This window comes from Alligator mississippiensis, chromosome 4 (assembly GCF_030867095.1).
Source record: "Alligator mississippiensis isolate rAllMis1 chromosome 4, rAllMis1, whole genome shotgun sequence".
Lineage (NCBI taxonomy): Eukaryota > Metazoa > Chordata > Crocodylia > Alligatoridae > Alligator > Alligator mississippiensis.
The window spans coordinates 47,735,380-47,763,338 of record NC_081827.1 but is presented as its reverse complement, the minus strand read 5'-3'; positions in this window follow the sequence as shown (position 1 = coordinate 47,763,338).

The following is a 27,959-nucleotide window of genomic DNA, read 5'->3' as shown; positions in this document are numbered from 1 at the left end:
CTTTCTGAGTGAGTGCAACACAACCAAAGTGTGTATTGCAATTGTGGGGGGAAGGCGGGGGGGGGGGGGGGGGCACACACCTGTTGCCTCATTCCTAGATCCACTGCTGGTTCTCTTCATTCAGGATAAAATAGGGCAAAGTTAAGCTCCTTATGACATAAAATAGTTGAAAGAGTAGAAACTGACACCCAAAGCAAATTAAAATGGGTAAGTATAGCTATGCAGATGGTATTCTTCTTCTTTTGCATGGTTCTATGTCTATCTCTATTATTTTTTCTAATACCTGTATAAGAATTTATACTCCAATTTGGACCTACAAGCTATATTATTTAGATGTCTCCTTTTTCTCTCTCTACTTGATCTCTCTTAGTCATCTATACAATAAGGACAATAATAATCTGTCTTTTCTATTCTTCATCTATTTTTTTTTAATTTAGATTGCAAGGACTGTCCCATACTCAACATTTGAACAAGGAATTTTTATTATTCTCTTTCTTTTTAGCACTATCATTTTAAGTTTTATACTTAACTCTATATATTTGGTGCTCTGTGCTTCTTTATCTGAGTTTCTTTTAATTAAGTATTTCTTAATTTAGACAAGAGTAGATTCTTAAAATATATCTCCAACTCATCTGACTTATTCCTCAAGTCAGAAGTATCAGTTACACCTCCTGTCTGTACCAGTAGTTCCATACATGAACTGGAATGTTTTTGCATTCCCTATGTCCTTTAATGAATCAATGAACAGGCCTGCATTTACATCACTAACTTTCCTTTACATCTGATGGAATCCACATCCTTTGTTTCATGTTCTCTTAGCTCCTGCTGTCTAAATCCCAGCTCCCCAAGCTCCAGTATGTACAGAGATGTTTCATGAGTCCAATTAAGCATGGTCCCATCACCCTACTGACAAACTTTTCAAAGGATTTACATTCATTCAGCACCCAAACTCCAGTCCAAAACTGCTTTCTTTGCTTTACAGTCTTTAAGCATTTCCAACCTGTCTCCTGAACTGTCTGTTAGTCCTCAGCCTCTCCCACACATTCACCTTTACTGATGCAAAAACCTTCTCCTTGGTTGTTCCTGCTACCTGGAAAATCTTTCAGTATCTCTCCAACTGGGGCGGGGGTGGGGGGTGTTCCCCCACAGCTGATCACAGCACTCTCAGGGGGGGCACCAGTGCTCCCTCCTGCCCCCTCTGCCTGTCGCCTAAGCAGGGAACACTGGCTACTAGGGGGTGCACCAGCAATCTCAGAGGGTGCACATGCACCCCCTATGCATCACCACTGCTCTCTTTGACACTTCATCGCATTTCAAGATAAAACTAGATATTTCCCCTTTTTCTTCTATAGTGCTTCATAGTTTTTAGATAAATAAGAAATATCTTTTGCTGGTTTGTTCTTAAATTTTAGGGCAATATTATAATTTCACAAACCATCCTGAGTAAACAGCAATGAATGGATGCACTGTTTCATACATAGGTCAGGAATCTGATTGTCATATAAGGATATTCCAAGGTAATGTGACTGAGAGACCAACTGTAGCAACTCACTCGCACTCACTGCCTGCTGAAAAATTGGTCTAGCAGTTAGATTAGTGATTGGCTTGTCTAGTGCCTCTCTCCAAATGTAGACCCTGATACTCCAAAATACTACATTTTGGAGCATACTGCAAAACGTAGCATAACTACACACTATTTTGTGGTCAAGTGTCCCATGCAGAAGCAAACAGGAAAATGTTCTCTCAGCTACAATCTCAGAATCACATCAAAGGCAATATCGTTTATATTCTAAGAATTGCATCCTGATGCCAGATTCCCTCTTGATACAGGGACGAAGAAATGTATACAGGCATAGTACTGATTACCTCTGTTAGCTGGTGGGATTTTTAGTAGGAGCAGCCCAACCCCACTGTTGCCAATCTGCTGCAATTTTAGATCCCACCTGTTATTTGATAGTAGACAAAAAGGGTTATATGTTAGCCCAAGGTGACCAGCACTAACAATACTGGGTATGGTGCCTGCCTCTGTTTCTTAGTATATTAGATTGCACAATTCAGAGGTGAAACAGTACAGGTTTATTAGCACAACAACAATAAAGGACTCTAATGCAGTTAAGGGATGAATGGGGGCAACAAGATATTAAGTTAATACAATGCTTTATTTACAAGGAGCAATGGGAGGATACAGGTTAATTTAATACACTAATTACAATAATCAAGTTAGACAGGGGTACTGGAATCAGTACATGACCAGATAGCAACACAATGAAACCACTCTATAGGTGAAGGAGCAGCGGCCCTTATCTTCAAGGCAAGGCAAGCTGGATACCATGGAGACACTAGAGAGTCTTCTCAAAATAACTTCTCACAAGGAGAAGGTATAACCAAATACTCTTTGCCTTTCTAGAAGGTGCAGCCAGGAGATCACTACTCTCATTTGCTGTCTCAAGCACAGGCACCACTAGGAGCTATTACCTTCCTAGGGTGGGACTGGTCCAACCTCCAGGGAGATTTCCTCTGCCCTGAGGAATGTACACTACTTTAATTGGACAGAACCAGAAAGCAATCAGACCAGACTAGACACTGAGGGGTCTCTTTCACCCTTTTTAATATTATTTCAGGCCTTCATCACCCCACTCATCTTCATCCAATCATGTGCTGCCAGTACCAAACAGTGGGTACATCTACATTAGACACATTACTGTGCATTAGCCTAATTTACTGTGCAGTATGGGCAAGTGTCTACACATGCGCGCACTTGCTGAGCAGTATATTCCCTTAATCGAACTTAAATTTAAGCATGATTAGTTAATGTGTAGTAATGCATGTGCAGACACAACCCAGCACTAAGTTTGGTGCTGGGTCTGCCCAGCCACCAGGGGCCTGGCCTGAGGCCAGCCCCAGGGCTAGTGGCTGGGACCTTCTCCTGCTCTAGGGCTGGGCTGCCTCACTGGCAGCCCCTGTTTGCAAAGTATAAAAGTCAGCAGCCATTTTCTACCCTGGGCCACACAACACAGGAGCCTAAGGGCACTGCAGGTCATGTGTGTCCCCCTGGGCAGGTCACAGCCCTGCTGTGCCTATCTCCCACCACCCCAGCAGTGCTGCTCAGCCTGTGGCTGCTTCTGGGTTAGACTTTGGCTGCCGGCTGGGGGACTTCTGGCTGCTGATTCTGTGGTTTCTGGATGCAGTTTTCTGCAGTCTCTGGGCAGGCCTGCCAGTCCCCAGGGACACCTGTAGGCAGCCAAGTGCAGCAGGGCCAACACCCCCTCCCTGCTGCACACCTCCAACAGCCTGTTCTGTCATTGCAGGGGCTGCAGGGCAAAACCTCAGTCATGCAAATCCTAGTTCCTTGAACGCTGCCTGCCCCCAGCAGCGGGGGGGGGGGGGGGGCAGGGGGGGTAGGATGAACTTTTGCAGGTGGTGGCAGGGCTGTCAGAGGTGGGAGCATGGCAGCGGCAAGCAGGGAGCTCCTGCAGGTGCCCACAGAACTGTTGGCAGTGGTGGGGCATGGCAAGCACCGGCCAGTGGTCAGCAACCACCTGCAGATGCCGCTGGCAGTGGCGGCAGCAGCCAGCAGCAATCATGGACTGCCTGCAGACGCCACCAGTGGTGTCAGCAGCAAGTATGTGGGGGGGAGCAGCGACTGCCTGCAGCTGCTGCTGGCAGTGTCAGTGGTGCCTTTACACAGGGGGGTACACCGCCACACTCAGGGGGTGCACATGTACCTGTGAGCACCCCCTATACATTGCCAATGCACAGTTTCCTGCTGTGCCTCTGTGCTGGGTGCTGCTGGCAGCTGCCCAGGGACAGCAACAGAGGGACAGCAGCATGGGGGCCTAGGGAGTAGAGTGGGACCCAGCAGCATGTCCTCACCATCATCCCCATCCAGACCCAACCCTGCCCATGTGCTCACACCCGTGTCCTCCACCCAGGGCCTCAGCTGGAGCCTGGAGGAGGCTGGCAATCTCATGGCACTCTGGGGTGACACAGAGGTCCAGAGGCAGTTTGAGTGCGGTAGGCACTTGAATACCGACATTTATAAGGCCCTATCAGGCAGGATGTGGGAGTGCGGGCACTCCCGGTAGGCATGGCAGCACTACATCAAAGTCAAGGCGTTGTGGGCACAGTGGGTGGCTGTGACCAACCATGATCATTGGTCTTGTCATGCCTACAAGACCATGCCCTTCATGCGGCAGCTGACCCAGATTTTGGTGCCCTGGGACCCAGGCCACAAACCTTTGTTTTTTACCAGCAGGGGCAGTCTGGCCAAGCACGTGCCCAGCCCTGACCCCTCCAGTGACACATCACCAGAGGAGGAACCTTTGGGCATTTAGTTCCCTGCCCTGCCCAGGTCCCCAGCTGCTCAAACCACTAACAGCTCAGGGAGCCCTGGCCAATAGCTGCCTTGGCAGCTGCATAGCCCCAGACCTCACTACAAGGAGTGGCTGGCTATGTTACAGTTGGCCACCAGCAGAGGTAGCTCCTCCCCAGGGGGAACCCCTCAATGGGTGCCTGCCTGCCGCTTACTGTGGGCCCCAGACATTGTGCACATCCAGACACTATCTGAGGCCCACAATGAGCCACCAGCTTTGCCAGCCCCAGACATGTGGTAAGACCCACACTGGAGAGAGGACAGAAAGCCTCTCAGCCCCAGTCCCTGTCCGTGTCCGTGTCCCTGTCCCAGTCCCCAGCCTCTGCTGGCTTTCCCACACTCCCCTGTTCCCCAGTTGTATCCCCTCCCCCCCCCCCAACATGTAGAGAGGCAGGACACAGTTCAAAACTTTATTGAGCAGCCTGTGTCCCCACAGCTGGGTAGGCATGAGCCTCTCACATGCCAAGGAATGTGTCATTGCTGGTGGTGATGTCCTTCTCAGCAGTGGGGGACAGGGACATATAGCACTGCCACAGATAGCCTACCAGGTAGCAGTGGAGGTTGCAGGGCATCCCAGGCTTGCCACATGCACCATCATACCTCAGGGTCCCAAACCAGGAGTGCAGGTGCACCCTGGGAACCCGGATGATCAGCAGAAGCAGGGCATAGTGCACCACCCAGGACATCTGCAGCAGGGGCACGTTTGGGATGCAGTGACAGCAGTCCTGGGGGGCTGGTCCCATTGGGCCTCCCTGGAGAGGCCCCCAATGGGGAGGGCAGGGGCATAGCCAGCTCCTCATCCCAGTTGTCTAGGAGTCCCATGTGTCCTGAGCCTGGATGCCATGGGCTGGGCAGTAGTGCAGCAGAGCATTTGGCCTGCAGAGGGAGAGGGGGAGAGTGGGGTCTGGAGCCATGGCAGCAGGTGCTGCCAGCACCTGGTTGGTCCTGTCCTGGGAAAGGGGCAGGGGAGGCAGGCTGCCTGCAGCTAGCACCCAGAGGGCCACAGGCCCCAGTGGGATGTGTGGGGATGGGGGGCTCATGGTCCCTGTGTAGCTTACTGCATAGTAAATTTAGTCATGACAAATCCATGTGTAGACATGCCCAGTATGATCCAAATGTTGTTACTTTCCTCTGTCAGACACCATGGCTGTCTGCCTTTACCTCAGGATTTTCCTGCTGTTTTCATGATCTTAACTGAACATGCTCATCCCTCCTAACTAGATCACTAATTCCAAAGGTGACCCTTTTGCAGGATTTTTCAGTCAGTTGTTAACGTGCATACACAGGCTCAATTTCAGCAGCATCAAAGTTTTCCCTCTATAACCTTCTCCTCTATATTGGTTTCAAGGTGGTGTTGGGAAGTGCTGCAGGGCTACTGGTTCCATTCCCATTCATGTTCTCCCATGTATTGCCTTATACATAGGCAGTGGTATAAATGCCTGGGAATACCTTCATTTTACCATCATACCTTTAGTATAGTCTCTGGTGTAGAGTGTAGGCTATCCATTGGCTAAAGGCAGCTCCCTATGTCTAGCTACTCCTGTATAGATAGGTAGCAGTGTTCATGGCCAAGTCTTTAATCATCAGAGTTACAATAATTTTGAAGAAATACAGACTCTCATTAATGCTAGACTATATGTTTCCATTTAGATGATGTTCTCAGTTTGTTTACTAAAATTTATTTGAAGTTTGGAATAAAAACTTTCTTGTTTAGGGCACAATCAGCTGACTTTAACAGACTTTGGGACCATTAGTATTTCTACCTTTGCCATGCAAGTTGCAGTAGATTGTAGTTCAAGTTCAAAAAAGCTATAGCTTCTAAAGAAAAGTATATTACTCTTATAAGATGGGAAACTCCCTTCTTGAGATCATGAAGGCAGCAAGGGATCTTGGAGTCATTATTGACTCCAAGATGACCATGGGCCGACAATGCGAGGTCACGGTGGGCAGGGCTAACTGGACCCTATCGTGCATCCACAGGTGCATCTCAAGTAGGGCCAAGGAGGTGATCCTCCCCCTCTATGCGACACTAGTCAGACCACAGCTGGAGTACTGTGACCAGTTCTGGGCACCCCACTTCAAGAGGGATGTGGACAACCTTGAGAGGGTCCAGAGCAGGGCCACCCGCATGATCTGGGGACAACAGGGCAGGCCCTACAATGAGAGGCTTACGGGACCTGGACCTATTCAGCCTTCACAAGAGAAGGCTGAGGGGGGACCTGGTGACTGTCTATAAACTCACTAGGGGGAACCAGAAGGGTTTGGGGGAGACCTTGTTTCCCCTAGCACCCCCTGGGATAACAAGGAATAATGACCACAAGCTGTTGGAGAGTAGGTTTAGATTAGACATCCGTAAGAACTACTTCACAGTCAGCGCGACTAGGATCTGGAACCAACTTCCAAGGGAAGTGGTGCTGGCTCCTACCCTGGGGGTCTTTAAGAAGAAGCTTGATGCCTACCTGGCTGGGGTCATTTGAGCCCAGTCTTCCTCCTGCCCAGGCAGCGGGTCAGACTTGAAAATCTACAAGGTCCCTTCCAACCCTACTTCTATGATGCTATGATATTTGGAGTGTCTGAGAAATCAAATGTCCGTGTTGCGGTAAGGAATCCAAGGAAATATGAGTGTGTGTGTATGCATGCACGTGCAAGACAAATTTCTTCATTAGGCTACACTAGTCACTCTGCTTTCAGGGCTGCCTCTTATGCTCTTAAGAGTGCCAGCAGGCACACATTTTAATGTCAATTTCCACTTCTCTCCCACATCAATGGATAACTGAGATTAAAAGATTGCTGTACAAAACAAAACAGAAGAAATCTTCACAGGTTATTTTAGCATGCCAGTCAGCTGCTGCTTTAAAAATTGATCAGAACTTGTTGTGTTGGGACAGGCCTCAGTGATGTCTTTCCAGAGACGTAAGCAATATGGCTACTAATTTCCCATGGCTAGTTCCCATGGAGTAAGGAACTAAGTGTGGAAATGGGTTGGGTTTCTTAAATTAGTTTATAGTAAAATTAGTTTATAGGCTTAATTACCTAAGTTCACATGGAGGATAAATGATTGAACACATAGTGTATTATGTTTATTCATGTAAAAGGTATGAGAGAGTCATCTTTTCCCTTAATTATTCATACAGGTAAGTTGAATGATATTTGATGAATGTTTCCTTATATACATGTGGCATTTTGTAGTTCAGAAAACCCCCTTGATTTACTCCCCAGTATGCTCAATTTCTATATGACTGGAGGACAGTAATCCTAGGATAATTTGCCCATGAAACAGCTCAAGCATAATAATTTTGACTATGAATTAATAAGTAAAATAATGTGAATTCCTCATTTTTAAGATATGATCTATAGGATCTGCAGCTCTGGGCATATACTTCAGAAGTGCAATGGTCTTGAAGTATAGTAGTAGCAATTCTTTCCTATCTTCATACTATATTAGACTTATGCTAACTTTTTATACTGTTCAAAAAATAGAAAACTTTCAAACATCTGTGTATAGGAGCCTTAGTCATGTTTAAAATGTCTCATTAACTTACATTAGGCATCCTTTGTTTGTGCAGTTCAGGTGAATATTTATTTTGCTGAAAGTCAATTTTCAAGAACTCTCAAGAAAGAGTTGTCACACCTTAAAATATGTGGAGGTATCTTCAGACAGATTCATTAGCTGTTTGTGGAACTGAAAAAAGACAATACAGCATTTCATTTGATGTTTATTACTGCCAATACCTGACAAACTGGCAGATTTTTTTTTTTCTTTCAATATGAAAAGTCATATGTACTCAAGTGATTTTTCCGTATACAAATATAATATACTTAATGTTAATAATAGTATATGAGCACACACACATATATATGTATGTACATATGCATGGACATATGACTGTGTGTATACATTTACTATTGCTGTTTCTTTTAGTTTATAAATCAAATGTACCCATTCCATCCTTCTTACAATAATTCACATAAAAGTACACAAAGAAACTGAGCATTGTATTTCCATATACAGTAACATAACATTAAAGTGATTTCCTTAGTTTCTCCAGCAATGTGGACTGTTCTGTCCCCTTCACCCTAGCTACATGGATGTATTTGTTTCTTAAATATCACATTTTATTCCTCCCTCTCAAATTTAATTTTCTCAACCCCTGCACCCACAATCTACTTCAAAAACATTGCCTAAGGTTTAAATCTCAGAGATCTCCTTTTCCAATCTACCCGCACTCTCTTCTTCATCTTTCCACAATCTAATACACATACATGGAGTACGCAGAAGCTTCAATGGGGGAAAAAAAATCAAGTTCTATGTTGTAACATCATTATTATGAGATGTTATTGACTCATCTGCCAACTTTAGCAGGCCTGGATAGAGATGCTTTTGAATGGCTTAGGATTCAAGAACTAGGCTGAGAAATTTCAGAGTAGTTTGGAGTCATTTATCTTTCTCTGTTCAAAGGCCTATCAATTCTTTCCTCAGTTCACTAGTTGCTATGGAATGATTAGGGAGGCTAGATATAACCAACTTTATGTCTCTAATATTCTAGACAGTTGGTGCAATCAAGTTCCCTGGCTAAGACTGGGCATGAACTAATGGAATAATGTTACTCTGACACTGGTGATCTGGGGAAAGCAGTTGGGAAACATGCTGATTATATTGGCCCTTCTAAGACAGGCCTTTTATCAGCTGAGTTTGCAGTTCAGAGATTCTGACTAGTTCATTACCTGCTGCTAAAAAATAAGGGAGCAGCAACAACAGTGAATGCTTTTTCATTCACACTTTGCCTGGAGATTGCAACAAGTTAGGCATTTCTGCTATGATTTTTGTCTTTATGACACTCAAGATTAAATTGCTTAAGATAACTTCCTTTCAGAAATTTAGGGTGATGCAGAATGTCACAGCCAATTTCTTAAATCGGTTGTCTTGGTCATTTAAAAATTACACAAAATACTCTGTGGTCCACATTCCCAGTATGCGTGATTCAACATGTTCAGTTCTTTGCTTTGACTGTTAAAGTTCTAGATGACAATGAGATCTACCTACAGAAAGACTAACTTTTTGCTTGTCAGATACTCAAAAGTTTTAGTCTGTGGAAACACTGAAGACAGAGTAACCATGATTTAAAAGAAAAGGGAAAGCCTTCTAAAACCGACTCTCCATTAGGGCTTATTGACTTTGAGTTTACTTTGGAATGTATTCCTTACCTGGTACATTGACCATCACGAAATACTGGAAAGCTCATCCTAAGGGTTTGCTGCTCTCCTATGCAGCCCTTAATGTACGTAATCAACTACAATCTATAGTCCCTGTTTCTACCATACTTAACACAGTCCACTTTGTGGATGATTTCTTGTTCCATAATTTCCCATTCAAACTGGTTTTTAATTCTTATTTTTTTCACCTGAGAACAGTGCAGGCATGTCCAGGGATGGTGAAGTGTTCTGCCATAGCTTTTGTGTCTTTCTACAACTGATGTCAGATTGGCATTCATTTATTCTTACATGTAGAGGATGACCTGTCTGTCTGATGCAGACAGCAGAGGGGCACTATAAACAGTTGATGGCTTGTATGTTGTTAGTATACATTGGAGTCATATTGTCTATATACAAAGCAAAGAAATGAGATATCCAGCCCACTAAAGGTCCATTAGTTTGACCTTAATACCTTCATGTCCTTTCATACCTTCTGATGAAGTGACCTTGGGTTCATGAAAGCTTGTACTCTCTATAGATGTTTTATTTAGTTAGTCTATAAAGATACATATCTACCCTGCTTTCAGTATGACTACACTCATAGAGTACTACTGTTTTTGTATTGATATTTTTTCCAAGGTTTAGGACAAATATTGAAGGAACAAGCAATTAAGATACGGATGCAATTTGTTTTTATCCAAGGAAAATTGCCATCACACTAATCTGCTTTTCATCTGCTTTTCAGATAAGGTCAATGCAGTGCATTTAATTTATATAGATATAAGCAAAGCATTTGAAAACAAAATCCTCATAGGAAATTATTAGTTAAGGGAGAGAAGATAGAAATTAATACTATGGATGTAAAATGGATTAGGAAGCTGGGTAAAGGGAAAACTACAATGGACAGTATTGAAAGGGGAGCTACCACATTGAACAGAAGTTACTAGTGGTGTTCATTCTTGATATGACTTCGATGCAAGTTAGATCAGCTGAAAAATGTCATTATCCTGTGCCAGTGGTCATTGGATATAAGCAGCTATTAGAAATGTGGGTGTAGACAAAAGGCATAGGACCCATGGTTGCACATTGTAGATCAGCTGCTGACAGCTAGGTGGCTTGAAAAGCAGTTCTAGGTCATACAGGGGAGACATCTGCCAGGCAAAGCGTTGCCATGTTAAGCACCCCTTTGCACTAATGAAAGATACAAAGGGACCAGGCTGTAGCCTAAGATTGGGGTCAATATCTTTACAAGAGACTCAAAACGTTATCACTTCTGCATTGTAAACTCCAAATGCGCTGTAGTTTTAGTATTGCTTGCTGTAATGGAATTCTGGTATTTGAAGCGATGATTAAAATGCTTCATTTCTATTTGAACAAGAATCTCTCTAATCAATAAACTTATTTTATTTTGTTGTCAAATAGAAAAGAATACATGGAGCTTCAGAGAGAAGCTGTTAAGAATCTGTTTTCCAAAGGGAATGGTTTTGTGTGCACGCCTGTGTGTGTTTAAATCTACTTTATTTCTTAATTCTTTTGCTGCTGAATTCCTACTGTACCTCCTGTTAATACCCCAGTAGAAATCAATAGACTATTAGGCAGTTGAAGGATTCTTAGTACAAGAGAAAGGGACCAATTTTGCTGCAATTAAAATAAGAAAACATATCTAGGTATCGTTGTTAGAAAGAAATGTATGGACCAAATGGCCTCCTTTCATTTTGAAATATTGAAATATATTTATATCATATTTAGGGAATATCATATTGACATGTCATATTTAGGGAAAATATTTGACATTGGTCTTGCTTAGATTGTTCCAGATCTGTAAATGGGTTTGTAAAAAGGCACTTTCCCACCTGGCTGCCCATTCTCCCTGGTCCATCACTATTTCCTCATCATCTGGGAAGTTACAGGAATTAGGTACAAAGGTCAAAGTTCTGGTAACAAACTTGTTGAGATATTTTTCTTTGGAGAAGACAACTTGCCTGAGCTAAGCTACTTGTGGCTTTCTGAATTACCCTTTAGTGCATTTTACTTTAATAGATCTGATTTTGATAAATGTTTAGGCTTAAACTATTTGAGAATAAATAAGCTTCTCATTCCAAGCACTTACCAACTTCTCTAGCCTGTTACACTGAGGAATGGGGGAGTGTTCTCATTCTAGGCAGAGGTTTATTATGGAAATCTGCAAAGTGAATGGAAAGCAGCCCACACTGTATATAATCAGCACTTGTGAGCTTCCTCTGTGGGTTAAGAATAAAATAATTAGGTTACTGACTGTGTGCTAGGAACAATTGTTCATTTAACCATGCATAAACTGTTTTAGGGGTGTGAATAGGTCTTGTTGCTGAATCAAATGCTTTGCATAAAAATGTCATTAGGAAAGCTTCCTGGTGGGTTATTATGGGATAATAATTTCAGTGTTAGAAATGTGAACTTTGTTACATAAAACATAACAACCCTTTGCCTTGTAGGAGCCCACAATAAGCAAGACTGCTGTAACAAGTCTTGTATTTTGCTACCTTTTTATTGCTGGAGCAATGCTGTAGCTAGAGAAAGGTTCTAAATCATCCTGTTAGCTCTGCCCCATTATCTTATATACTTCATGTTGGAACTGGAAATACTTTCAAATAGAAATTTATATGGTAGCATTAAATAACTTCAAACTCAATGTGCTTTTTCAAGGATGAATTAACTGCTCATATACAGTTTCTACTTAATAGTCTATAGAAATATACCAAAGAGCCAAAAACTGTGTGCGTGTGTGTGTATGTGGAGGTAGGAAAGGAGAGAGGTCTTTTATAGTTCTTGTATTTGAAGTGAAAGTTTTAACAGCAACTGAAAAAAGTTCTGTGAAGCACACCACGTTTTATGATCTAATTTTTTGTAAGCAGTATTGATCAAAACTGTTCTGGCAGCAGAAACAGAACAACAGAGTAATAGCCAAGTGCCTCCACACAACCAAATAAGAGCATAAGAGTAGTAAATGAAAAGCAAGACAAAGAGGCCCTAAGAGATCACATAAAATGTGGTATTACGGAATATTAAATCCACTGCAGATAACCAGTAGCATATGAACAAAATTAAAATAGACAGGCTGAAGCTGAGAGCTGGGAAGCATTAATTCGTTTCTCACTAATGTTTCCCTAATGGATAGTTCCGATGCATGATGGGGATTTATTTTTAAATAATGTTATTTCACTACTAACTGACCTTCCTGTCCAGCCCAATTTTCATAAGGAAGGAGGGTACTTGAAAGACAGTTTTTTGAGGGAAGAGAACTTTTAGAGTCACTCTAAAAGACAGCTTCCAAACAGGATTTGTGTTTTGTTCTTACCTTTGACAACTATTCGGGTCACAACAATTCTTAAATGATATTATAACAAGTACTGTCAGTCCCTTGGGCTGCAAGATTGCAGTATGTTCCCAGTCTTGGAGTCAGCTCCATGGGGGTTGACCCCAGTGCTTTAGTGAAATGTCAGGGACTTAACAGACCTCTATGCAAATTCAGGCATCTACCTACATAAATTTATTGCAAATACCTGCAACTAAAAATAATTAGATGACTCCATAAAATAGTGCATTATTAGTCAGCTGGTCAAACAGGGCCCGGGGAGGGCAATTTGCTAATAATACCATAGTAAAGAAAAAGTACTTCCAGAAGTAACCACAACCAGTGATCCTGCAAAGCTAGAGGCATATGTTTAACTTGACACAGCAATTGTTGCAATTTGCCTGAAGTAACAACTAGGAGCCCCAGAAATGTGTCAGAGCCCCACTGCACTAGAACCTGTGTAACCACAGAAAATAGAACCCAGGAGAGTATAAGTATAGAAGTATTACAGCTGGCACAAAACTCTGGTTAAATTAACATGCAATAGCTTTTAAATAAGCTACTTGTCCTAAACTTACAAAACAAAGGCTCTGATCCTTTCTTAAGGACCTTGCAATTGAGCCCTTTTGCTTCTTTACTTTTAAAATAGCCCTTTTGACTTCAGGAAGTCACATGCACAGTTCTCAATTCAGGAACAGGTCTCAAGTAAAAGGGACACATTGATTTTATGCTTGGAGAGAATCTCTAGATCAGCTAGCCTTTTCTTGGCCTCATGGTTGGTGCATCACACTATTAAAGTGTTATTAGATAAACCTGGTACTTATAACAAGCAGCTTCTTTCCCATTATATAAGAGCAAATGGGAAATATTTTCACAAGAGCAACCCAGTGATTACCTATCTGAAACGCAGATTTCAAGTTCATTTTCTAGATTTATTGTTTTCTGCCAAAATTGATTTGGGAAAAAAAAAATTGTAATCACCTAATGTGTGGTTAGCAATTTTCCATTTCATTACACAAACCTTGTATCTTATTGCCCATTTAAATGAATACCTGTTAAATGAATAGACCTGTACAAGATATACTATTTTTCGATCCATCAAACCAAAACATACATAGTACTACAGTAAAACTTTAGCAAATTCATACTGAACAAAGCCACTTATTCAAAGATTAAAGTGACAATATACCACAAAGGAAAAACAATAGGAATTAAATTACTTCATGTAATAGATCTGTTAACTGAAAATGTTGTTCTCCAAAATAACTTTGCATGACATATATGACTACAGTATAACCCTCATTCTGCAAAGTCATGAACTGGTCTAAGGAGATTCTCTGCTTCTTGCATGATCAAGCCTTTAACATGACTGTGTGAATATAGTGTTCACGAGAGTGAGGGACTATTTGCACTCAACACAACTAAGCTAGACACAAAACCTACTGCAGTCCTTCCTACATCAGTCTTGACTTCCATCACCCAGAAATTGCAGGGCCATGTCTCTAGAGAACAGACAATCAAAGTATAGTGGTGAATCTGATGTGATGGCATTCCAGAATAGACTAGGATTAGGCCCCAAAGCTAGTGTCTTCTTTGACCCAAGCTGGAATTTCAAACCCAAGAATTCAGAGGTGAAAGCTAATGCTTTTAACAACTTTTTCTTTTAAAGCCAAAGTCAGAGCCCAAAGCAATAGACCTGAGGCCCTCTTTTGGTGCATGTGGGTTGAACTTTGCTATCAGACTTACTGACAAGTTGACATGAAAGACAGGAAATAAAATTTGAGAACACTGGCAGCATTTTTATAAGTTATTGATTTGGTTTTTGGTCTCAATGTTTTTTTTATTTCAGAGAAAGCAGGGAAAACAAAAAATAACTTCAGATTTTGTGTATTGGTTCATGAGTAAACCTACAACATTCAGAATAGTTAAAACAAGTCATTTTTATATATTGTCCCCTGAAGGAGTGCCTGGTTCTTTGCAAGAGGATCCAAGTTGCTTACAGTATGGCAGATGTGCGACAGGAGTCAGGGAGAATAAAAATACTGTGTTTTAAAATTTAGCAAATTGTATTTTAATACCACTATTGCCATCAGTGTTTTTATTTCCAGAGCTATAACAACACAGTGGTGAAGTTAGGAGCAATTTACAATTTGGGCCATGGTTTAAAATGTCATCCAAACCCCTTCTGCTGCCACATATTGATGTAGAATATTTCTAGTGACACCTGACTGTTTTGTCAGTCACTGTGTTATAAAATTTAGTGCATTAGACTTCTACACTGGTAAAAGATACACCTGAGGATGTTGTAGACAGAAGTGAATGATTAATAATGGCTGTAAGCCTATATCATTGTCCTGAGGGCTGTACAGTCCTTTGTGCTTTCATCTCAGATTAATGTGGATAAATTAAGTTTATTTTGTCACTTCTGATAATATTTTCCAGGATTTTTTTTCATAGCCCTGGAATGAAGGGAGTTCTCCTCTTGCTAATAACCTAATATCAACTAGGCACTCTTACCTTGTTTGATCTACTGTACAGAGCTGTTATTTCTTGGGTTAGTGATGCCAGGCATAACTGTGTGTTTTCCAAGGGAGAGCTAGTGGTGTGACTTGGTTTGGTTTGGTTTAGTTTGGAAGACAATCAGAGTAATAGAAATGAACTTAAATGTCCTTGAAGAATGAGGTTTTACTGAGCATGTTCATTTGAAAAAATGTCTCTTGAAACAGAAGAGGAAGGAGAAGAAAATAAAAGGTATATTCAACAAAAGCAGAAAACAGGCTAATATTCACCGCAATGCAGAAATTGTTCTGAGCAATTAATATGAAATGTAGAATGTTCAAAGAGGAGTCCCAAAAGACAAGGAAAAAATGAGGTCTGGTTGTCTAGACACAGAACTGAATGCCAAGAAGTCTTCACTTCTAATGTTTTCCCTGACAAAACCTGTGTTTGAATTGCCCTACATTTGTTTCCTCATCTGAATTATGACAATAACAATACCATTTAACTGGAATGATTGGACTACGAACATTGACATCCAGCTACAGTTTTTATGAAAATTAATTAATCATTGAAATTCATCATACATTGCTTTTTATTTGTTTGCATTGTCTTTTAGAAAAGTAGAGATTGAGAGCTTTGACATCCAGATAATATGCACAATACTGCCACTTTAAAGTGGTAGAGAGGAGATGCCAGACTTTGCTATTCAGTGATTCCAAGGTGGTAACTACTGTTTCAAAATAACAACTGCTTTAGTACTATCCTCAGGTAGTAACTGCAGCTCCTTTGACAAAGTTAATAGGATGCATTTTACAAAGAAAAATTGTTAAAGGAGTTTTTGCCTTTCCCCATTATGTCCCTTCAGAGAAACAACCCTTTCTAAATGGCTATTCTGATTATTTTATTCTTCTATGTAACTGACATGAAGTGGGGACGCACCATCGTGAAACCCTTCATGTAGGATTTTATAGCTCCCCCAGGTTTCACCTTTTCTGTATAAGCATCTGATTGTAAGACCTCCTGGTACTGACAAACTCAAACCAAAAATAAAAAAAATCAGAGATAATACTAATAAAATCAAAACTGAAAAAAAAATTAAATTAACCCTCCAAGCCCTTACCCAATAAGATTTGAATCCTGAAAAATGAGATAATCCAGAAACTTACAAAGTCTATTAAAGACTTTGCTGTTACTATCTATTTCACACAGAAGACAGTCAAAACTGTAGGGATAAGCAGAAGTATAAAACTCTTAGCTAACCATCTGTCTAGACAGATAGAAGTACCTGACTATTAATACAGCAACAATTGACTGTGTCTATGTAGATGCATTCTCCTCCATTTTGGAACTCTACTATTTCCTCATTTACTTGGCAAGTTTCCCAGTATGTGCACTAAATTCTGGTGACAACAATACTGATACTTCTTTACTCCAGTGAAAACTGCTACATTTCTGTCTTGCTTAAATGACAGAAAAGTCTAGACACAAAATATTCTAAAAGTACGAGTAAAATCAGAGAGGAAGAAAGTTGTGCATGATATATTGTCAAAGATAGGTCTGAAGTGTACCATAAACCTCTGATGTCCATTTCTGAGAAAATGAGCAGCTATCTTGCTATCTTTCAATGGAATATCTATTTCAACTACAATATTTAGAGGGGAAAAGGGGAAGATAAATCAAAATCAGAATTTTAATCTTAATTCTGAAGTTTCTGGCATTGGCATGTGCAAAGCAAATTTTACAGCCAGCCTTGACATAGATATTGTGAGAATGTTTCATTTGAAGTTTTACTCCTCTGGTAGAGTCTGTTCTTTTTGTGCTACTTATTTAAAGTAACTGGATTCTACCTGTAGGTGGCCAATGGAGAATTTCTCTTGCAGATGGCTGTCATGAGATGGGGTCCTCAAGGATGGCTGTGTTACCCCTAGGGCCCCTCAACCATGCCAATTCAGCCCGATGGGCACCCTCTATTCTTGTCTGCCACATCTTGATGTATTTATAGTATAGGGAGGCTGCCTTCATGTCCTATTGGACATGGTCCTGATGGATTTCCTTGAACCCTGTAGATTCCCGGACCTCTTGTGGGTCCCATTTCAAAATAGATGTCACGGGACACCCCAGCCTTACGCGTGGCTCCAACTGCCCCTTTACCATGCCCCAAGCCTCGCAGATGGCTCTGACACTGTCGTGTCTAGGCCTTGCTGTGATTTGGCCCCCTTATCCTCTCTCTTGGCTCTCCACAGCCCTGTTGCTGCACCCCAAATGCTGTACCCTCTCTGGCACCAAGGTCCCCACACTATAGCAGGGCCCCAATGAGGCCTCCTCCTTTCCCAATAGCCTCTCCCAAACCACCGGTCTTATACTACAGCAAACAAAACATAAGCCCCTGGGCTATAACATAATACAAAAGATCAGGGTGTGCTCTGACCCTTTAAAAGGATCAGGTTGCATCCCTGGCACTAAGTCTCTAGTAGGCAAGGGTTCCTGTGGGGCTCATGGAGCCCCTTTAGCCCTAGGTGCAGCATACCAGGCAGTTGCAGCATCACTGGGCACTTCCTCTCTGGAGGCTCCTTCCCCTCTGGCTGCTAGTGGAAAACTCCCTCCCTGGCCTCAGCCCTGGGGTTTATATACATGCCACGCCCTGGCCCTTCTGGTTAGCTGACCGCTGGCAGGTGTGGGCCAACTATCATATTCTGGCTGCCATGATATACTGAACATTACATCAAAACTTGAAAATTATTAATTGTATTTTGAAATTTAAAAAAAGTATGCCAAACACACCACACCCCTCTGTGTTAGGAAGGTATCTAGCCTTTCAAATGTATTTTCTCTTGCAAATACAAAAGACATTAATGTCCTATAGGGAGTAATGGTCTGAAAAATTGCAGTTAAAAAGATTTTCAGACACACTGCTAGGAAAACATTACAATCGGTATAAGAACTTGACTCCCCCCACTCTCTCATTTTTTTAACTGTCTCATTACTTAATATGAGCATATTTTAAATTGGAATAAAATATGTTTCAAAGCAAAATCTTGTTTTTAGTCCTGAGCAAATTCTTACTGCCTAATGATAAATTTCCAGGAGCAGGAAATTGTGATGGCAACATTGAGACTTTCATAGCTATAGAGTACAGTTATTGGGCACTAATCCATGCAGCTGTTCACACATGTACTTTAAAATAAATGTAGTCAAGCAGAATAAAATACATTTTCTAAGTGCAGAAACTGAGTTAAACATTGTAATGTAAAAGTCAGTTTGATTAAGGGATCAGAGCACCTACTGTCTGAAGAAAAATGCATGTACCATATATTATATATCTGCACTGTCCACAGGTTGATTTGAAGCATTTCAAGGTGGAAACTCTACTGACTCAGTAATGAAAAAGATGCATTAAGACAAAAAATGGCAAAAAGATTTATTCATTTATGCATTTGTATTCTTTGCAGCCTGAAATTTTCCTGGACAGAAGCCTTTACTGTGTTCACAGGAAGGCCTCAAATAATCAAGACACTTAAATACATGCTATCCTAATTCTATCCTAATTTATTAAAGTCCTTTAGAGACATGCTGAACTACTATGTTGTGCTTAATTGTTTGGTGAATGGGGATTTACACATTTGGCTTAAATCCCATCAAGAAGGGCCTGTAGATGAGGGTTGTATATAAAGACTCAGGTTAGCAAAAATAAAACTTTTACTAAAGCTTTGTAAAAACCAAGAATGTCTTAAAACATAGAAGATATTTTACATATCCCATCTGAGCTCCACGAAGATCTAGAGTACGAGGGCAGGGGAAGCTGTGGACCACCAAACCATGTGGCACTCACAAGGACAGCCCAGCCTGAAGAAAGAGAGCATTGGGAACCTGAAAGCCATGGGGAGACCAGCACTACAGAACAGGTAAGAAACAAGAAGGTAAGAAACAATGGGCCCCTTGGGACTCGGAGCGGGGGGGGCAGCAAAGGCACCAGTCACAGGGCTCAAGTGCCTATATACTAATGCTAGGAGCATGGGGAACAAGCAGGATGAACTAGCGCTCCTGCTTGCACTAAACACCTATGACTTAGTGGGGCTAACAGAGACCTGGTGGGATTCATCCCATGACTGGGCGGTACATATTGAGGGCTATAGATTGTATGGAAAGGAAAGGTCGGGGAAGAAAGGGGGGGGGGGTTGCACTTTATGTCAGTGAGCAATATACATCAACCCTCATCAAGACAGAATCCGAGGTTGAGGAAGTAGAAGGATTGTGGGTTAGGCTACATGGGGGGCAAGGAGAAAGGGATTTGGTGGTAGGGGTCTGCTACAGACCCCCACACCAAGGGGAAGAAATAGATGCGGGGCTCCTGAGGCAACTCTCGGAGACCATAAAAGCTAAAGAGGCGGTAGTCATGGGGGACATAAACTACCCGGACATCTGCTGGGAGACGCAGACAGCAAGGTCCCATCGCTCACGTAGGTTTCTAACCTGTATACAGGACCTCCACCTGACACAGGAGGTGCATGGTCCCACTAGGGGGAATGCCATACTGGATCTGGTATTGGCAACAGGAGATGACATGATAGGGGACCTCCAGATCGGTAGCCATTTGGGAGACAGTGATCACCTTATAATAGAATTCAACATAAGACGGCGAGTGGGTAAGGTAACTAGTAGGGTGAAAGTGCTAGACTTTAGGAAAGCTGATCTCAATGCACTCAGGCGATTAGTCAAGGAAGCACTGCAGAGTAGGAGTTTTGAAGGGATGGGAGCCCAAGAAGGGTGGCTGTGCCTAAAGGAAACGATCCTTCGGGCACAAAGCAAGACGATCCCCGAGCGAGGCAAAAAAGGGAAAGGGGCCAGAAGGCTTCCATGGCTGACCAGAGAAATCCAGGGCAGCCTAAGGGCCAAAAGGGGAGCACATAAAAAGTGGAAACAGGGTGAGATCACTAAAGATGAATATACCTCCTCTGCTCGTGCTTGTAGGGAGGCAGTTAGGCGGGCCAAAGCTACCATGGACCTGAGGATGGCAACCCAAGTAAAAGACAACAAGAAATTGTTTTTTAGATCATTGGGAGTAAAAGGAAGGCCCAGGGAGGAATAGGACCACTGCTAAATGGGCAGAAACAATTGGTGACAGATAGGGGGGACAAGGCTGAACTCCTCAACGAGTCCTTTGCCTCAGTGTTCCTAAGTGAGGGGCACGACAAGTCTCTCACTGGGGTTGTAGAGAGGCAGCAGCAAGGCGCCGGACTTCCATACATAGATCCTGAGGTGGTGCAGAGTCATTTGGAAGAACTGGATGCCTTTAAATCGGCAGCCCCGGATGGGCTCCATCCGAGGGTGCTGAAGGCACTGGCTGACATCATTGCAGAGCCACTGGCAGGAATATTCGAACGCTCGTGGCGCACGGGCCAAGTCCCGGAGGACTGGAAAAGGGCTAACGTGGTCCCCATTTTCAAAAAGGGGAGGAAGGAGGACCCGGGCAACTATAGGCCAGTCAGTCTCACCTCCATCCTTGGTAAAGTATTTGAAAAAATTATCAAGGCTCACATTTGTGAGAGCCCGGCAGGGCAGATTATGCTGAGGGGAAACCAGCACGGGGTTGTGGCGGGCAGATCATGCCTGACCAACCTAGTCTCTTTCTATGACTAGGTTACGAAATGCCTGGACACAGGGGGAGGGGTGGATGTCGTATACTTAGACTTCAGGAAGGCCTTCGATAAGGTATCCCACCCCATACTGGTGAACAAGTTAAGAGGCTGTGACGTGGATGACTGCACAGTCCGGTGGGTGGCGAATTGGCTAGAGGGTCGCACCCAAAGAGTCGTGGTAGATGGGTCGGTCTCAACCTGGAAGGGTGTGGGCAGTGGGGTCCCGCAGGGTTCGGTCCTTGGACCGATACTCTTTAATGTCTTCATCAGCGACTTGGACGAGGGAGTGAAATGTACTCTGTCCAAGTTTGCAGATGACACAAAGCTATGGGGAGAAGTGGACACGCCGGAGGGCAGGGAACAGCTGCAGGCAGACCTGGATAGGTTGGACAAGTGGGCAGAAAACAACAGGATGCAGTTCAACAAGGAGAAATGCAAAGTGCTGCACCTAGGGAGGAAAAATGTCCAGCACACCTACAGCCTAGGGAATGACCTGCTGGGTAGCACGGAAGTGGAAAGGGATCTTGGAGTCCTAGTGGACTCCAAGATGAACATGAGTTGGCAGTGTGACGAAGCCATCAGAAAAGCCAATGGCACTTTATCGTGCATGAGCAGATGCATGACGAATAGGTCCAAGGAGGTGATACTTCCCCTCTATAGGGCGCTGGTCAGACCGCAGTTGGAGTACTGCGTGCAATTCTGGGCGCCGCACTTCAAAAAGGATGCGGATAACCTGGAGAGGGTCCAGAGAAGGGCAACTCGTATGGTCAAGGGCCTGCAGACCAAGCCCTATGAGGAGAGACTAGAGAACCTGGACCTTTTCAGCCTCCGCAAGATAAGGTTGAGAGGCGACCTTGTGGCTGCCTATAAGTTCATCACGGGGGCACAGAAGGGAATTGGTGAGTATTTATTCACCAAGGCGCCCCCGGGGGTTACAAGAAACAATGGCCACAAGCTAGCAGAGAGCAGATTTAGATTGGATATTAGGAAGAACTTCTTCACAGTTCGAGTGGCCAAGGTCTGGAATGGGCTCCCAAGGGAGGTGGTGCTCTCCCCTACCCTGGGGGTCTTCAAGAGGAGGTTAGATGAGTATCTAGCTGGGGTCATCTAGACCCAGCACTCTTTCCTGCTTATGCAGGGGGTCGGACTCGATGATCTATTGAGGTCCCTTCCGACCCTAACATCTATGAATCTATGAATCTATGAATCTTACAAGCATTAAGAACATGTAATGCATTGCTTCATTTTTTTTTTTTGCTATTGCAGGGATCCTTAATGATTATTAATGCTGTTATCATTAGGGGTCTACTGAACTTAAGTGGGTGGCCAATGATTTCATGGGCAGATCCTGGGGCCGGCTGTCATTTTGTAGGTTGAGAATGGTGCCCCTCCCCACCTCTGATTGGCCAAGGGGTCACAGCATTCCCGCTTCTATGCAGATTGCCACACGGCCTGAAACCATGGCTTAATGACCCTGATTAAGCCTCGGGAAGCCATTAATCCATAAACAGTCCTATCCTACCCTCCCCTGCCCCCTGTCCTCCCTATCTCCTCCTCCCCTCCTTCTCTTTTCGTTCCCCACTTTTGCCTTTCCACCTCTGCCTTTCCCCCAAGCTCCAAGACTTCAGGGCTTCCTGGCTTTTCTCTGCTTTCTGGTATGCTTTTTTCCCCCCCTTTTTAGTGAGACCACCAAAATTGCACAGTTTATACTTTTTTGCTAACCCCATGCTTTTTTTGCAGAGCTCACCCAGAATTGCAGTTTCCACAAAAAATATTCAATGTCATTTTTAGTAGGTCCCTAGTTACCATAAACAAAAACTACATTTTTGATTAGAAGGCGAAATGCATATCTTGTAAAATGATAAAAGAAAAACTGATTTAATTGTGGTATGTCCCTTTGCATAGACAAAACTAATCTACTGGGTGACTAAATTGCTCTTTGTGAAGTGTCCAGTTCATGCTATATAGAATCAGCACAGTTTATATGAATGCCTTTTCCTAGACAGTAGAGAGGTTATTTGCTAGTTTTATACCTGTTGCAAGAATTTTCCCAGTTTCTTGTGATCTTATTTACTGGTACACATGATTTCCCAGAACTACCATCATCTTCTCAGAGGGGAAATTCTATCCACAAGATAGATCCACAAGCTAGAGTCTCCATACCTAAGATTGTTGAGGCCAGTTGGCATGTTCAGGCAGGCCTAACGTGCACTAACTGATCATAGGGTCATAGGATTTTAGGAAAGTAGGGCTGGAAGGGCCCTCACAAAGCTATCCAGTCCAGCCGCCTGCTCAAGGCTGTATCATCTCCAAGTAAAATATCCCAGCCAAGTGTCCATGTAGCCAGCTCTTGAAAATGTCCAGGGATGGAGATTCCACAACTTTCCTAAGTAGCCTGCTCCATGTTTGACCAGCCTCACAGTAAGAACGTTCCTCATGATCTCCAATTTAAATTTCTTCTCCTTCAGTTTTAGGCCATTGCTCCTAGCTCTGTCTCCTACAATCAAAGAGAAAAGTCTATCTCCCTCCTCTTCATAATTGCCCTTCAGGTATTTGAAAACTGTCATCAAATGTCCCTACAGTTCTCTTCTTTAGACTAAACAACCCCTAGTTTTAGTCTTTCCTCATAAATCTTGCCTCTCATGCCCATGATTATTTTTGTTGCTCCTTGCTGGACTTTTTCCAAACTGTGTATATCATTCTTGAAGTGTGTGGCCCAAAACTGGAACACAGTACTATTCTGCATTGGTGATACCTCACCAATGCAGAATAGAGTGGAAGAATTACTTCCCTTGTTTTATAAGTGGCACTCTAGTTACTGTAATCCAGGATGCAGTTGGCTATTTTTTTTTTCCAACAAGAGAAACTATTGACTCATGTTCAGCAAATGTAACCCTCAGGTCCTTCTCTGCAGTACTGCAGCCTAGCCACTCATTCCCCTTTCTGTGTTTGTGCATGTGATTATTTTGCCCAAGTGTAGAACTTTGCACTTGTCTATCTTAAATCTGATTTGATTGATTGCAGACCATTTCCTGGTCTATTAAGGTCATTCTGGATCCTAGCTGTACCCTCCAGAGTATCTGCAATTCCACCCAACTTGGTGTCATCTGCGAATTTGCTAAGTGGGTACTCAATCCCATCATTCAATCATTAATGAATACGTTGAACAATACCGGATCCGGGGCAGACCACTTTGGAACCCCACTTGATAACTCCTCCCATCTAGATATTTAGTCATTTGGTGCATCTACATATTGCAAAAGGAAGTACTAAAGCACGGCTCAGTACAGGTGGTTGCTGTGCAGTGTGTGGCTCACAATTAAATTTTACCTCTACATTGCTGTAGCAGTGCACTATACTGATGGAGCATGCTGCTACAGCAATGTAGCATGTGTAGACCCACATGATCGCTACATTACTGTAGCACGCTGTATGGTGACTTAGTGCATCACTATATCACCATAGGGTGATGTGTAGATGCTCCCATTGAGGACTACTTGCTGAATACAATGATCTGATCAGTAATGTATGAGCCTTACAGTGCTTTCATTTAATATGTATTACCGTAGTTTGTTCATGAGAATGTCATGGGAGATAGTGTTAAAAACCTTGCTAAAGTCAAGGTATATCACATCTACTGCTCTAACCGCATCCACAGAGCCTGTCATCTTATCATAGAAGGAAATCAAGTTGGTGAGGCATGATTTGCTTTTGCTGAATCCATACTGGCTTTTCCTGATCACTTTGTTCTCCTCTTGTTACTTCACAATGGATTCCTTGAAGACTTGCTCCATGATATTCCTGGATATTAAGGTCAGGCTGTCTGGTTTGCAGTTCCCCAGATCCTCCTCCTCCTCTTTCTTAAACATGGGAACTATATTTACTCTTTTCTAGCCATGCAGGACCTCAAGTGACCTCCATGAGTTCTGAAAGAGGATAGCCACTGGCTCTGAAATTACCTCAGGCAATTCCTTCAGTACCCCAGGGTGCATTCTACCCAGCCCTGCCAACTTGAAAGTATCTAGCTTCTTTAAGTAATCTCTAACCTGTTGTGTCATTACTGTAGTCTGTTTGTCTCCTTCCCTATCTCTACTGCCCATTGTACTTGTAATCTGGTTGCTACCCCTATTTGTGAAAATTAAAGTAAAAAAGGCATTATATACTTCAGTTTTTTGTATAATTTGTAACTACATTGCCTTCTGCAAGGGACCCATGGTTTCTCTAGTCTTCCTCTTACCTTTAACATACTTGTAGAATCCTTTTTATTGCATTTTATGCCTCTTGCCAGATATGAGTTCAACACATGGCATAGCACCCACAGATGTGTTCATTCAAATATATGACCAGAAGAGGACTTGCCACTGCCTACCTATTGGTTAGATCACTTGTTCAAGAGTGGTTAGACTGCTTGTTCACATGGAAATCTGGTGTTACTCCCTCCCCACTTTTTAAATTTCCAACTAGCCTGCTCTAACCACCAAACTAGAAACTATCTCGGGATGGGGAATACGCTGAAGCCCCTCTTTCCCCTTATTGAATCTGTGGCAATGTGAAGCCAAGAAAGCAAAACTTACAGGGAAGAAAGCAAGCAAGCAATAGGAAGTATACATCTTCAAGCCAGTAATTAAGACAGTCCCCTGGGAAAAGAGTGTCCTGAGTTCTGGTCCTTGCTGGTAGTGCTTAGGCATTTTGAATTAAAGACTTAAATGACTCAACGTTACTTGAGGTGCCCAACTGCTCAAATGTTGGAGAAAGGCATAATTTTAGAAACACTCATCTCTTTGGTGTGTCCTACTGTCTACCTTAGGGATTCTGCCATGCCATTTGGTTGTTGCTGAGAATTTTTTTCTGAGGGAACTAACCCCCTTCACTATTTGGGAACTTAGGTATCTACTATGGATTAGGTGGTATGATGTTAAACATAATTAAGTCTCTTTGGATCTATATGCCGCAGTTTCCTGTCTGTAAAATGAAGATATTAGCATTTCTCTATCATACTGACCTTTAGTGGGGCTATATTTAGGCCACACCTATAATAGATAAATGAAATAGAGAAGTGATTGTAATGATTATTTGGTTTGTGTCAGTTGTTGGCGCATAAATTCTTCTTTATTTCTACAGTATGCACAGATCTTGAATCACCATAGTGGGTATAATACAAATCCATTAAATAAATAAAATTAATTAAATTGGCTTTCTCATGAGGGGTGGGAATGTGGGCTGGTGGGTTAGGGGGGAACCAAAGCTGCTTTTCCAAATCTAATAAGGAAGAGTTCTATGCTGGTATACCAGTACTACCAGTAAGTATCCCAGTATAGTAAACTGGTAGTATTGTGGATGCAACTTATACTGTCCCTTGGATAGTTATTCCATCCCTACACCCTTTACCTACCTTGAACAACATAATTCATTCAGCAAATACCCTAACTAAGGGATGCTCAGGTGTGCTCTGGCACACAACACCATGTCATCTGTCCAGTGGGACTTTCCATGAGTCCAGCAATTTGGTGGCAGGAAAGCAGTGGGACTGCTCCCTTTTGACCAAATTTCCAGACTCATATAGATCCCCAGATCCTGCACTCTGGATTGAATGAGCAATCCCATGGTGCAGGTCCAGGTCAGGGTGCTGTTGAGCCCCAAAGCCCAATCCTGACAGTAGCTGGCAGTATGAAGCCCCTGGGAGAGGGCAGCTCCATACTTCAAGGAACCAATCCTGATGTGGGGGGCTAGGAGGTGCTGGTGCCAGGATGTGCAACCTAATCTCAGAATACTGTAGTTGATGACAGAATGCTGGAGATGATGCCAGGCCCTGGGGGACCAATCCAGAAATGTGTGGGTTGGATGGGGCAATGTTACACGCAGGGCCCAATCCTGGTGCATGGGGCTCCACCTAGTCTGTGGGGCCAAAAATTTGAGCATCACTGCCCTAATTAACCAGGGACTTTTACATAGGCAGCTCTCAGTCAACAATCACCCCTCTGCATACAACTGACTCTCAGACTGACAGCTGGAAACCACAAAAGTTTGCGGCAGATAAGGTTCTTTCGGTAAATCTGATATCTTTTATTAGACCAACTCAAATACTTGGAAAAAAAATTCTTATTTGCAAACTTTCGGGTATAAGTACCCTTTGTCAGGCCAAGGAAACATCTGCAGTTGGTGTGTGCTCTTGCACACCTGGCCTCAGTTGAAGAATACACAACGACATGAAAATAATTATTAGAGTTCCATCTAGAATTGATATGCTAGCATACTTCATTGAATAGGGATGAGGTTCAACATCAGTTTAAAGGTAGAGGCATATTCTTAAGTAATTTGCTGAATCGGTAAATATAAGTTACTTCAAAGTAAAAAAAAAATCATTTCTCTAAGTGGTCAAGTTAATTAGACTTCATTTAATGCTACCTCTCTGGACAGCAATTTTAATTAACAATCAATAATTATCTTTTGAACCCCCTCTTCCAGTCCTAAGATAAGTGTATTTAATCATCCAATGTCAAATATTTTTCTTGTTTGAGGAATTTCCTGCTTATGGATTCACTTTCATATTTACAGTATATCTTTTTAAAATACAAAAGCTTTGTGGAAACCTTTCATATTGAATACAAAACCAACTGTCATTTATAGTACCACATACCTGAATATAAAATAAGAGTTTAATGTCTAAATAGGTTATGAGAATGAAAATAGAAAGTGTTATTTGTGATATTTAATTTGTATTTGCTAAAAGTGCTGTTAGTATAAAGCAAAAAGTCCATACCTTAGATAAAGCATTAGCTCAAGTCCATTTAGAGACTGAATCCATTGTATATCAAACACTAATATAACAATATCTCTGACCTGAATGGAATTTGAAACATCTTATATTCCTGACTGTACCCCTATGTAATTTGCTTACATGAGTTAATTTATGTAAGGGATTTTATGA